The following is a 14428-nucleotide window of genomic DNA, read 5'->3' as shown; positions in this document are numbered from 1 at the left end:
TCCTTTGCAGCCAGAGCGTCTTGGAGCATTTGCATCTGTAATGAACCTGTGAATGATGAATTTTAAAGGCATGAGACTGAAGCCTCTCTATTTGTGTGTGTGTGTGAGGGCTTAAGGATAGAGGAGCCCAAGGGATTTGTGACAGCCACTCTGCAAAGCTGCACCGCTGCAAGCCTGCTGCGGCAAATGCCACAGCAGAGCACACCCACACATGGCTAGGGATGTACGAAAGTTCTGCCACAGATCTCGGGGAGGCCGAATGCCAGCGCATTCGGCCCACTGAAATCAGTGGCGGAATGGCCCCCCCCCCGCCCCCCCCGGGATGGGACTTACCTTGGGCGGATCTTCCTGGCGGCGGCAGCTCCGGCGGCGGCTCCGGTGGCAGTTCAGCGGCAGCGGCTGCAGCAGCCAGTCTTCTGACCGGCTGCTGCCACCACCATTTCCAGGTTAAAAAAGAAAAGAAAAAACATGATAGGCTATGTAAAGATTTACGTAGCCTATCATGGCTAGATTTTAAAAAAACACCTTGATAGGCTACGCAAATGTTTACGTAGCCTATCATGGCTGACTTAAAAAAACAAACAAACAAACCGCACGTACGCAAATGGCGGCGGCCATGGCTGCCGCCATTTGCGTACGCGCGTTTGTTTGTTTGTTTTAAATCAGCCGTGATAGCCTACATAAACATTTACGTAGCCTATCATGGCTGACTGCAGGGATGCAAACGGCGGCGGCTACGGCCGCCGCCATTTGTGTCCCTGCTAGCCAGCGGCCAGATGTCCAGCTGCTGGCGGAGCCGGCCGGCGGCTCCGCAAAATCACTGTGGAGCGCAGCCGGCCGGCCAGGATTCCGTGGGGGGGGGGGAGGAACGGAGCACCTCCCCCCCCACCATCAGCATAATCCCCGAAAGGTAAGTGATTTTCGTACATCCCTACACATGGCTGTCCACACAGCCCACCCATACAAAAAGCACATCAGCACACCGTGGCATCAGAGATAGCCAATCTATATGTGCAGGTCTTCGAGAGGGATATTGTTTCCCTTGAAAATTATTTTGGAGAAAATCTCATCTGCTGGTATAGATTATGCATTTTTCATATTGAGAGGGGAGTAAAGGAGAGTTGCAGATCTTAGGATGGGTTAACTCTATAGATGACAATATACAATTTGACATTAATTTCAGTTTCAAAGAGATACTTTTTTTGGAACTGATAATAAAAAAATCTATATACATTAGGGATGTTGGAGAAATCCACAACAGAACCAAATGATATTTGATTTTCATGAATCTGACCTACAGATTCCACAGCAGACCAGCTTTTACCTTGTTGGGCATATTCTGCAGACTTGCAGACTGATTTTCTAATCATTGGGGATTTTGTGTAAATGTTGTAGAAAATATGCAAAACTGGAAAAAAAAAAAAAGCCAAAAATGTGCATTCCCCCCACATGCTAAAGCGCAAAAATGCCCATTTCGGGGAATATGTGCATTTTCACACCTGTGCAAGTGCATATTTGTGCAAATGCAAATTTGTGCAAATTCAGAAACAAAAAATCTGATTCTATCGATGGGTGGAAGATGGAATGAAAGACACCTAACAATCCATGAAACACAGATGGATTTTACACAATCTCCACATCCCTAATATACATCCATCTATAGAAAACCCTCTGAAAAATGTACTTAAAATATGGCTGTTCACATCCCATGAAGCTCAGGCAAAATCTCCGATACAGGGAGTTTCTCAGATTAAGATGAAACTGCACCAGAGAAGAAGATTTTGTATTGGAGTCTTCTGTATGGAGCAAACAATGAAGGGAGCAATCCTATGGCCGCTAGTCAGAGGCTAGACAGCCACAAGATATCTGGTTTTCTGGGAACTGACCTTGGAACCCGTGCTCTGAGGTCAGTTCCTGGAGAACTGACCTTGGCCCACTTCCATGCTGCCTCGCAGGCAGCACAGAAAAGCCCCATCCTCCACGCTCACAAGAGGAGCGTGGAACAGCCAAAATGGGATGTTCCCAGGGGGCTTTCCGGGCCAGGGAGGGTGGAAATTCCTGTACTACACATCCAATGTGTCATACAGCAGCCTCCTCCACTGCTCTGCCCTCCCGTGGTTAGACAGCCACAATCAGCTGTCTAGCCGAAAATGCAGGGCAGGAGAAGCGTGGAGGGAACAATCCCCTCTGTGCTTCTCCTGCCCTGCATTGGATAGGCGGCCGCCTCCAAGTTCGGAGGCAGCCACCTATCCCCATAGGATTGTGCCCTAATAGACAGAGGATATCCAAGGACAGTGGTAGACAACAGTTTTAATAAAATTCAGCAAACAAACCACTAAGATCTTATGAAAACAAAAACTGGGTCAGAAGCAGCTTCTAACCAGCTAAACTGTAGTTTAACATTTAATCATGTGACAAATAATTTACAAAGAAGCATGAGAAAGAATTGGTACATTACAGAAAGCATTTGCAGTTGCCAAGAAATCCCTATGATCTTATATAATTCAATGTCAGGAATTAGTTGGTCATCCCTTTTTGACTGCCTTCCTGTTGACCGAATCTCATGAAACACACTTCATTGGAAAGCTCTTAACATGCAGATCCCACCATAGAATCATAGAACCATAGAATAGTAGTGTTGGAAGGGGCCTACAAGGCCATCGAGTCCAACCCCCTGCTCAATGCAGGAATCCAAGTCAGAGCATCCCTGACAGATGGCCGTCCAGCCTCGTCTTGAATGCCTCCAGTGTGGGAGAGCCCACCACCTCCCCAGGTAATTGGTTCCATTGTCGTATTGCTCAGAAGTTTTTCCTGATGTTCAGCCAGAATCTGGCTTCCTGTAACTTGAGCCCATTATTCCGTGTCCTGCACTCTGGGATGATGGAGAAGAGATCCTGACCTTCCTCTCTGTGACAACCTTTTAAGTACTTGAAGAGCGCTACGATATCTCCCCTCAGTCTTCTCTTCTCAAGGCTAAACATGCCCAGTTCTTTCAGTCCCTCCTCACAGGGCTTTGCTTCCAGTCCCCTGATCATCTTTGTTGCCCTCCTCTGAACCCTCTCCAGTTTGTCTGCATCCTTCTTAAAGTGTGGTGCCCAGAACTGGACACAGACTCCAGATGAGGCCTAATCACTGCTGAGTAGAGGGGAACTAGTACTTCAGAGGATTTGGAAGCTATGCTTCTATTAATGCAGCCTAAAATAGCATTGGCCTTTTTTGCAGCTACATCACATTGTTGGCTCATATTCAGCTTGTGATCGACAACAATTCCAAGATCCTTCTCACTTGTAGTGTTGTTGAGCCACGTATCCCCCATCTTGTAACTGTGCATTTGGTTTCTTCTTCCTAGGTGCAGAACTTGGCATTTATCCCTATTAAATGTCATTCTGTTGTTTTCTGCCCAGCGCTCCAGTCTATCCAGATCACTTTGAATTTTGTTTCTGTCTTCCAAAGTATTGGCTATCCCACCCAATCTCAAGCTGCAATTCTGCCCCTTCAGTCTGTACTTCGCTTTTACCAGGCGAGTCATAGTCACTCTTTTGGGAGAAAACCGAGCCAAAGTAAGAATTGAGCAGCTCTGCCTTTTCTTTGTCATCTGTTATCATTTTGTCATCCTTATTTAATAGCTGAACAACCATTTCTTTCCTCTGCCTTTTACTATGCACATAGATGAAGAAACAAAGCCTGGAACCAAAGCCCTATGAAGAGAGACTGAAAGAACTGGGCATGTTTAGCCTTGAGAAGAGAAGACTGAGGGGAGAGATGATAGTGCTCTTCAAGTACTTGAAAGGTTGTCACAGAGAGGAAGGCCAGGATCTCTTCTTGATCATCCCAGAGTGCAGGACACGGAATAATGGGCTCAAGTTACAGGAAGCCAGATTCTGGCTGAACATCAGGAAAAACTTCTGAGCAATACGACAATGGAACCAATTACCTGGGGAGGTGGTGGGCTCTCCCACACTGGAGGCATTCAAGACGAGGCTGGACGGCCATCTGTCAGGGATGCTCTGACTTGGATTCCTGCATTGAGCAGGGGGTTGGACTCCATGGCCTTGTAGGCCCCTTCTAACCCTACTATTCTATGATTCTATGATTCTATGATTAAAGCTTTTTTGTTGTTTCTAGCCTCCCTCGCTAACCTCAGCTCGTTCTCAGCTTTAGCCTTCCAGACGGCATCCCTGCAATTCTGTGCTACCTGCCTGTACTCTTCCTTTGTTACTTGGCCTTCTTTCCACTTCCTATATGTGTCCTTTTTGGTTTTCAGGTCATCCCTAAGCTTTTTGTGAAGCCACATTGGCTTCTTCTGTTCTCTTCCACCTTTTCTTCTTGTTGGAATTGTTTGTAATTGTGCCTTGAGAATTTCCTTTTTTAAAAACAACCACCCATCTTGGACTAGGGGTGGACGAAAGTCACTTACCTGTCGTCGAAGCTTGTTCGTGGTTGGGGGGAGGCACTTCGCTGCTCTCCCCCCGAAGTTCAGGCCAGGGGAGGAGGCTTCCCGCCTTGCCCGGCCGTGAACTCCATTGTTGTTTTTTTTTTAAAAAAAAAACGCCCCCGTGATAGGCTACATGACGATTAACGTAGCCTATCACGGCTAGATCTGCAAAGTCAGCCGTGATAGGCTACGTTAATCGTCACGTAGCCTATCACGGGTGACTTAAAAAAAAAAAAGTGCGTACGCTAATGGCGGCCCCCATAGGGAGCCGCCATTCGCGTTCCTTATTTGGTCGCTGTAGTCTACGTAAAGATTTACGTAGACTACGGCGAAAATAAGGGCAACGCAAATAGCGTTGCCCTTATTTTCGTCGTAGTCTACGTAAATCTTTACGTAGACTACAGCGACCAAATAAGGAACGGGAATGGCGGCTCTCTATGGGGGCCGCCATTATCTGTACGCGCTTTTTTTTTTTAAAGTCACCCGTGATAGGCTACGTGACGATTTACGTAGCCTATCACGGCTGACTTTGCAAATCTAGCCATGATAGGCTACGTTAATCGTCATGTAGCCTATCACGGGGGCGTTTTTTTTCTTTTATTGGAATGGCGGCGGCGGCAGCCGGTCGAAAGACCAGCTGCCGCTCCCGCCCCACACGAACACCCGCCGAACCGCCGGCCAGACCCACCACTGGGAGGGACATTCGGCAAAGGTAAGTCCCGTCCCGGGGGTGTGTGCGGGGGGCGGGGGGGGGGCGGAGAATTTCTCCCCAAAACTTGTTCAGGGTGCCGAACACGTTGACGCTCGGCCCCCCGAAGTTTCGGGGAGAAATTCTCCGCCATCCCTATCTTGGACTCCTTTTCTCGTTAGAGTCAGTTGCCATGGGACCTTACTGATCATTTTTCTGAGTTTATTAAAATCAGCTTTCCTAAAATCCAGGGTACACGTTTGAGTACACTTGGGTTTTGCTTCCCTTAGAACCAAGAACTCAAGTACAATATGGTCGCTTTCCCCCAGAGTTCCTGTAACTGCTACTGTATCCATTAAGTCATCTCTGTTGGTTAGGATCAAGTCAAGGATAGCTGATCTTCTAGTTCCTTCCTCTACTTTCTGTAGGAAGAAGTTATGCACCACGCAAGTCAGGAATTTCCTGGAGGGGCCATGTTTTGCGGAATTTGTCTCCCAACAAATTTCAGGGAAATTGAAGTCCCCCATTACTACTACATCATGCTTCCTTAAAACAGTGGCTATTTGCTTTTCAAAAGTTTCATCCTCGTCTTCTCCTTGATTGGCGAGCTGGTAGTAGACTCCGACCACCAGGTTCCTTTTATTCTTTGCTCCATTTATTTTGATCCAGATGCTCTCGATGGGGCTACCAAGCTCCTCCTCCTGTCTTTCTATGCAGAGATATGTATTTTTCACATACAGTGCAACCCCACCTCCCTTTCTGTTCCTCCTGTTCTTTTTGAACAAGTTATATCCTTCAATTGCTGTATTCCAGTCATGAGAGTCATCCCACCAAGTCTCAGTTATACCTATCAAGTCATAATTTCCTTCTTGTATTAAGAGTTCAAGTTCGCTCTGTTTGTTTCCCATACTCTGGGCATTAGTATATAGACATCGAAGACCATGTGCTTCATAGTCTGGCTTTCTTCCTACATGTGTCTGAAGACTATGATTGGGCGCTATCAGAGTTGTTCTCTCCATTGCAGTGCATGCGCCTACGTCCATTGTTACCCCCAACTTTACATCTGTCTTCCCCGTAGGATTCAGTTTAAAGCCCTCCTGATGAAGTTCTTCATGCTGTGGCCAAACACATTCTTCCCATCCTTTGTGTGGTGCAACTTGTCCCTTGCCAACAGTCCATCTTCCAGGAAGTATAGCCCATGGTCCCAGAATCCAAATCTCTCTTGTCGGCACCACCTTCGTAGCCAGTCATTCACCCGGAGTATTTTTCGTTCCCTTTCTATCCCTCTTCTAACTACTGGAAGGATGGATGAGAAAACTATCTGGGCCCCCAAGTTCTTGAGTTTCCTTCCCAAAGCTTCAAAGTCTGACGTGATCTCTTCGTAGCTCCGCTTGGCGGTATCATTTGTTCCCACATGGATGAGAAGAAAGGGATACCTGTCAGTGGGCTTTATGAGTGCAGGCAACCTTTCAGTCACGCCTCTAATCCATCCTCCCAGGAGACAACATACCTGGTGAGTCCACAGGTCTTCGTGACATACTTGGGTCTCGATCCAACACAGCAAGGAGTCTCCCACTACTACCACTCTTCTCTTCTTCTGGTTGTAGGCCTGGGTTTCATCGCCTCTGTTTGACTGACCTTCAGCCTCTTGCTCACTCTCATGTAGGTTCCCCTGTGATTCTTCCTCTGCAGGCTGTCCTCCAGTCTCATCCTCAAGTACTTGCAATCGGTTCCACAGCTAGGGGTGCACGAAAGTCACTTACCTGGTCTTGCAGCTTGCTTCGCGGTGGGGGGGAAGCGCTTTGCTGCTCCCCCCGAAGTTCAGGCCGGGGGGGGAGGCTTCCCTCCTCGACCGGCCGAAATTCAGGCCGGGGGGGAGGCTTCCTGCCTCGCCCGGCCAAAATTCAGGCCAGGGAGGAGGCGCCTCGCCTCGCCCGGCCGCGAAATAAAAAGTAAAAAAAAACAACACCCTTGTGATAGGCTACGTGATGATTTATGTAGCCTATCACAGCTAGATCTGCAAAGTCAGCCGTGATAGGCTACGTTAAGCGTCACGTAGCCTATCACGGGTGACTTAAAAAAAAAAAGCGCGTATGCAAATGGCGGCCCCCATAGGGAGCCGCCATTCACGTTCCTTATTTGGTCGCTGTAGTCTACATAAATCTTTACGTAGACTACGGCGAAAATAAGGGCAACGCAAATAGCGTTGCCCTTATTTTCGCCGTAGTCTACGTAATCTTACGTAAGTCTACGTAATCTTACGTAGTCTACGTAATCTACGTAAGTCTCCAAGCACCATTATAAACCCAGGTGCTGGCCAAAGTACAATGATATGCCAGGACCATATGGCCAGTAAATAAATCATGAAGGGATTCAGAGACACCTATGCTTTGACTGTTTCAGTAAATGCAGTTAGTTAAGTTAGGCCTTTCGTTCAATTTGATTTTTCTCTCCGAATTGTGTTTGCATGTTTAGCCTTAAGAAGAGAAGACTGAGGGGATATTTGATAGCTCTCTTCAAGTACTTGACAGGCTGTCACAGAGAGGAAGGCCAGGATGTCTTCTTGAGCATCCCAGAATGCAGGACACAGAATAATGGGTTCAAGTTACAGGAAGCCAGATTCCGGCTGAACACCAGGAAAAACTTCCTGACTGTCAGAGCAATACAACAATGGAACCAGTTACCTAGGAAGGTAGTGGGCTCTCCCACACTGGAGGCATTCAAGAGGAGGCTGGACAGCCATCTGTCAGGGATGCTTTGACTTGGATACCTGCATTGAGCAGGGGGTTGGATTTGATGGTATTATAGGACACCCTTCCAACCCTACTATTCTATGATTCTATGATTCTATGCAGGGAACCAACTGGTTTCCTTTAAAAGTCATGCTACAAACCAGGTGCTATGATTCCCACAGGATATTACCTCTGTGGGCACTGTGTCTATTGTAAAAACACTTACAAAATGATGGAATGTGAAGATCTGGCTCACCATTTTCTTTTTAAAGTACCTTCTTCCCGTGTCTGGCTTGCCTGGCTGCCGGGAGGATTTTGTGGGTGGTGGTGGGAGGCACAGATGAGCGGAACGCCACTGGCATTTCCTGGTGGCACCACTGGGGAGGGGAGGGTCTTACTGGCCATTTTAGGCTGAGGGGCCCCTTCCTCTCACCCTCTTCGAAACACAGCTCCATCCCACCCTGTATGCAGAGTGGGTTACGTTGGTCATCCTTTTGGGGGCTGAGTAGGAATTTTTGGCTCCTAGTCTGATTGGCTTTGGCTATGCATCTTTTTGCCCACTGTAAGTGGGGTTTGGGAGTTAATTTAGGTTGTTTTGATCTTATTTAAGCACTGGGGCTGATTTGCTCACATTTTAAATAGGTGGTTATGCGCGGGCACCTCTGGGGGCTATAGAGTTGGTGAGCATTCAAAGGCGTCGTTTCAGGTGACTGGTAAGGCCTGAGGCTTCCAGCTCAGGGTTTTGCAGCCCGAGTTAGAAGACAGGGATTACCTTTGAGACCAACTCTCCTCACCCACTTGGAGTCTTGTGGCCCGAGGGGTGATGACAGAGGAAGGCCTCCCATCCCCCAACTGGGCAGTCCTGAGGGGTGGCAATCAAAGATACCATCTATGGGCATCAAATGTCTCACCTAATACAGTGCCGGCTCCTCTGGCTTAGAGAAGTTGCCCACCAGTTGCCCTTCGCAGATCTGAGCAATTGCAATAAATGTGACCCAAATTTTATACCAAATACTTATGCCTTTCCCCCCTCCTTTCACCCACAAATGCCCTGAGACAATTCACTACTTGCACTACAAGCTGTGTGATTTATGCCATTCAGTCCCCCTGTACTAAACTGCATGTGGGGAAAATGTCCAGGGTCCTTCAGCTACAGCTAGGAGAGCATCTGTGGACCATTAGAGATAAGAAGCAGAGCACTCCTTTGGTAGGACACTTTGTAGAGAAAAATCACTATGCAAAAGTGATTGCAAAAACTCTCTGCAACTGACAATAAAATTGTATGGGAAAAAGGACTTGAATGGATTTTAAAGTTGAAAACATTTACCCTTTGGGGAGTCTTAATGAAGAAACAGAGCTTCTCCTTCTTTTGCAAAGTACAGTGATTTTGAGACACTCCCTAAGAATATGGTGCATGTCCAGAAGTCAGAGATTTTGAACCTAATAAAAAATAATGTGAATACAGCTGAAATGTTTCAGTTTACATGTATATAAACTACTCCATATTTAATGTGTCGCCAGTCACAGGATTCATCTTGGAAACAGGCCTGTCAAAGATCTCTGTGGGCATTTTTCCCCCCCCAAAAAATGTGAGTAAGTACACACAGCCATTATTGCTGTGTGGCTAATGTAATTATGTTTAACTTGAACATTTTAGTCCAATGTATACTTATGTGTTTATAGAATCATAGGGTTGGAAGGGGCCTACAAGACCATCGAGTCCGGCCCCCTGCTCAATGCAGGAAGTCTGATTCCCAGGCGATCTCCCATCCAAGACTAACCAGGCCTGACCCTGCTTAGCTTTCAAGATCAGACGAGATCGGGCACATCCAGCCCTTTGCTAATGTCCCTTTCTGCTTTTGGTCTAGCCCTTGAAGAAGGCCCAAATATACAAAGCTGAAACATATTGGGGTTACTTCAAAGAATAAACCTACATATTTTTGCAACTTCCTGAGAATTTGTCTATTCATTCTCTTAGCATGCAACTATTATGCTTCTGATTTGTTGCAACTGCCAAACTTGGTTACCTGTCCATACTGTTAATTTGAGGTGTGCACGGTTTCAAGATGCACAGTTAACTAAAAGAAGTTAACTGTGCATCTTGAAATGAAATCACAGTTACCTTTAGATCAGTATTTATAATCTCATGAATTAGCTTGACTTGCAAGAAAGCAACTCAAATACATTGGGGAGAGGGTGGGATTACCAACAGTGTAATGAAAATTTCATTTTCAAAAATCAGGAACATGCAGTGATCGAGAAACCTTCCAAGAAGACCTGATTCAGACTCTTTCATCTTGGCTCAGCCTATGGAAAGCTGGGAGCTCTAAGACTACACTGAAGTGAGCATATGCGACCATCAAAAATTAGCTTTACTTAATGTGCATGTAGGAAGCATGCCAAAAAAAAGAAGCTTCCCCTGGGGTGGTGAATTACCTGTGTTTACCAATGGGCATTCATAGCAATCCCAAGTGATTTGGGGCAGTTTTAGAAGGACATTCTAGCCTTTTAGCTTTGTTGTTTTAAATTTGTTACTGCATTTTAAATCTCTGCATTGCCACTACATTCTACGCTGGTTGTACTTTTATACTGTAGTTTTATATACTGTATATATACTGTATATACTTTTATATTTTATATTGTTTTAATTTTTGTAAACCATCCAGACAGCTTCGGCTATTGGGTGGTATAGAAATGTAATAAATTAATAAATAAATAAATGAGAATAAGGTCTGGAAATGAATGGGAAAGAAAGAATACGGTTTGATGCAAGAATGAGTATAGCTACTGCGTGGGCATACAACTGCATCAGAGTGCAGGACTTTGGGAAGCAGAAACAAATGCTCCAGAAATTTGGAAACACACAAAAAAAGACTCAGCTCAGAGTCATATTTAACTGGATGAGGCTGAAAAACAGAAGTGCAAGAAAAGAACACAAAGGCAAGGAAGCTGAGGGAAGCTGCGATGGATGAAGCAGGAAATCTAGAGAAGTGGTGTGGAAGTGCCAAGAGAAGAAAAACTGGTGATGCAGGCTGTAACAAACTTTATGCTTTTTAAAACGAACAACTTGGGAGCCTGTACTAACATGATAAAATATAAGTTACTCTGGCAAGTCAGAAGTGTTGACAAATTTGCCCAACAAAACCAATGACAAATCATTCTAACAAGCAAAAGCTCTTCCATACTGAAGTCTGAAAAAAAATCGTTTGATACTTACGTTAGACTCAGAGGAGTCTTTCTGCAGAAAGGTCTTTTTCCAGTGAAAGGTCTTTGTATTGGGCTTTTATTTATAAGGTGGGGCACTGTTGAGAAATATGTGTTCTCCATTGAAAATTAAAAGTAATTGATCCAAGAAGAGCAAATATTGAGCAAGGGCTACTGGGAAATGCAACTGTTGCCCACATCTGCCATCTCAGACTTGATATATCATCCAAGGCTGCAGTCCTATCATGTTTTCTTGAGAGTTGGTGTGAGGGAGTTGCTGTCTGCTGACATAGAGTTGCTGTCTGCTGACATTTAAGTAAAGACATAAGGGCTGAAATCCCAAGAACACTGATTAAGGAGGGCTCCCAGTAAAGTCACTAGGATTACTGCACTATATAAACCACCATAGCCCACTTTAGTCATTCTCTCTGATGCATGCATGCTCAAAGTATGCAGGGCAGGAGTGGCTGTGTGGCCCCAGGCCTTTTTTGTGGCCTCCACTGCCCCTTTTCCACTGCCAAATATGGCTAAGCAGCAGCAAAAAAGTGGCAATTTTGCTTGGGGAACACATACCTTTTCTGGAAGCAGAATAGTCCCAATCAAGGTGTGTGCTGGTGTAAAACTACCTGGTCACTTGGGGGCCAAGTAGGAATTTTTGGCCTGTCACAAAATTGGATGGGCTGGAAGGTTTTTTCACCTACTCAGCACTGATTGCTGGGAGGTGATTTGTTGTTGTTGTTGTTGTTGTTATTAGCATTTCTTGGCCACCTTTCAGGGCAGGGTAAGATTCATACATCCCTACTTTAAATAGATTACTCATTGGCAGAAACGTACAGAAAATCAGAAAGTAGAATATATGATTGATGAACATCTTGGGGCACATTAATGGGAATTGGCAGTTCTGGAGACTTGCCGCTCAGGGCTGCAGGACCTAAGAGGACAGTATGGATTGCCTGAGTTAGGAACATAGAAGCTGCCTTATACTGAGCTAGACTATTGGTCCATCTAGCCCAGTATTGTCAACGCTGACTGCTGACAGCTTTCCAAGGTTTCAGGCAGGACTTTTTTCCAGCCCTACCTGGAGATGCCAGGGATTGAACTTTGAACCATGCCAAGTATGTGTTCTTCCACTGAGCCACAGCCCAGCACTCCAAAGCATACCCCCCACCTCCAAAAGTTGTTGAGCTTTAGTAGAGGGTGACATGGCAGGCCTCCTGATTAACTCGGAAAGATGTGGTTCTTTGGAGAGGTGAAACGAGAACACCCCTCTCAAAGGCCAGGGTGTGCTCATCCATGAAAACCACGGATGGATCTTTCTTGGTTATACACTTAAGATTCCCTGATGGATATGACTGCCGATCCTTTATAAAAGGTTTCATGTGGTCCTCGTTCAGGCAAATGATTCATATCTTGCCTCTTTATTGGAGTCTCTCTTCACAAATACTTTGAAGCATGATATACATTTTAGCCTCATTATTTTTCCTCATGGTAATGGGGTTCCAGCCTCATACTGGATCTCCAGGCACTTGTAAAGTGTATCCTCTCATAAAGAGCAGCGACGCAAATGGTGTAGTGGCCACCATTTGTGTCCCTGCTCTTTGTCGTGATAGGCTACGTAAATACTTATGTAGCCTATCACGACTAACGCAGGGAGGGAAATGGTGGCTGCAGACTGGGGGAGCCATCTGCAGCCGCAGACCAGGGGCAGCGGATGGACTGGATGGCCGACACAAGGTAAGTTCCGTCCCAGGGGAGTTTCGCGGGGTGGTGGTGGGGATTGCTCTGTTCTGCCATGGACGCCGGGGGGGGGGGCAGATTCTAAAGAATCTGGCCTCACTGGAGTCTGTGGCGGAATTCTCTAACATCCCTACCCATACTTGCTGGGTTCCAGCACTTCACCCCAGGCAACAGAAAACTGCTTACAGGAGACAAGAAAACATCCTTGCTGGCAGCCTCTGATGCAAGCAGGTGATTGAATATAAAGGTAAAGTCAATATTGCTTTTGCCTCTCTTAAGAAAGGGCAGATGTTGTGCACGGTCATGGTGGTCCTCGTGGTGATAAGGAAAGTGACAACAGTATAGAACACAGTGAGTAGCAAATACAGATTGAGAACAGACATCATGTTCCTCTGGATGTAACTTGTAAACAAGGAATGACATTGTCATTGCAAAATTCAGTAACTTAATGAAAGATTTTCTGCCTTTCAAAAAGGGGGTTCCATCTTTATTTCTTGCTTGAGCTCTCTCAAGGTGTCTCCCCTGCAGGCACCACTCTGTAGCATTGATTGTGTAGGTTTAGTTATGGGACACATTCAGCTGGGTGTCCTAGTTTAAAGCTGGGATGTGTTCAAACACTATCATACTTCAGACTGTTAAAAAAAAAAAAAAACCCTTACTTTTCTCATAGCCAAAAGAATGGGAGCAAAGTGATATTGCCATGGGGTGAATAACTTTATTGATGGGTCTGATTTCAATGCACTAAAAATATGTATGCAAAAATCCTGTTGTAGCAGCCGTATCGGGGGTCAGACTAAGTAGCCTCATGCAGTCTCATGCTTCATGTTCTTGCTGAGCTCTTTCTCCCTTGAATATATTGTTGTAAGCTGATGAGACACAGGAATTCCTTATCTTGTCAAAGGTCATACAATTGTATATCTTGTTCTCTGCTGTTCTCTTCTGTTCTCTCCTTATCATGGCTACCCTATAACCCAGTTCTTGTATTATAAACAATGGTGCTAAGAGAAGAAATGTTGAGGACTGCAACCCCATGCGGGAGAGAGAGGAGGAGCCGTTTCATATGTGTCACAATGTCTATAAAAACAATGTGCTAATGTAAATCGGGGCTTCTGGCTCTTTGGAAATGATTCCAGCCTTAAGCCCGCGCGTTAAATAAAGAATCTCTTTTTCCTTCACTCCGTGGTCTCTCTGACTCTGGGTTCTGCAACACTGTCTCAGTATGCAGGCTTGGGTACCTTTGTGATATGAGCCACCAGTAGAACAAAGCTCCTACAGTTTCATGGCAAGAAGGTGCTGGACACTCCATGCTGATGATCTGATACATGTTCCTCACACTAAGGAAAAGCTATGCGTCTGGACAAGTAGCAAAGATTGCCATACATAAAAATCCTGGCAAGGAATGGGGAAGAATTTGTGTAGTCGTACCTAACCAATCTCATTTCTGCTAGGAATGCTTTAGGTATTTGAATTGTGCAAATCCTATATATCAAATGTAGTCCTGTTCTTTACTGAGTCTCAGACTAAAATTTTGTAATCAGCTGGATTTCACAGTTCCTGCAGTCATGGTTCTACAGGCATGGGTCAACTCACAGGAGAATTCCTCTGGCAGTACAGGCTCAGATGCTTCATAGG

General features: G+C 45.6%; 1 protein-coding gene across 2 annotated transcripts in view; it reads right to left on the bottom strand.

The window, feature by feature from the left end:
- The window catches only part of LOC146357073 (alpha-1-antitrypsin-like), a 39496-nt gene extending 28379 nt beyond the window's left edge, over positions 1–11117 (bottom strand). For both annotated transcript variants that reach the window (XM_084826838.1, XM_084826847.1), the window contains exon 1: positions 11073–11117. The gene's annotated coding sequence lies outside the window, so the exon portion shown is untranslated. The remainder of the gene's footprint in view (positions 1–11072) is intronic.
- Between the last annotated feature and the right edge of the window lie 3311 nt (positions 11118–14428).

This window comes from Heloderma suspectum, chromosome 1 (genome assembly GCF_057233095.1).
Source record: "Heloderma suspectum isolate Gila_16-S chromosome 1, 16-S_ref, whole genome shotgun sequence".
NCBI lineage: Eukaryota > Metazoa > Chordata > Lepidosauria > Squamata > Helodermatidae > Heloderma > Heloderma suspectum.
This window is presented reverse-complemented; position numbering and strand designations above follow the sequence as displayed.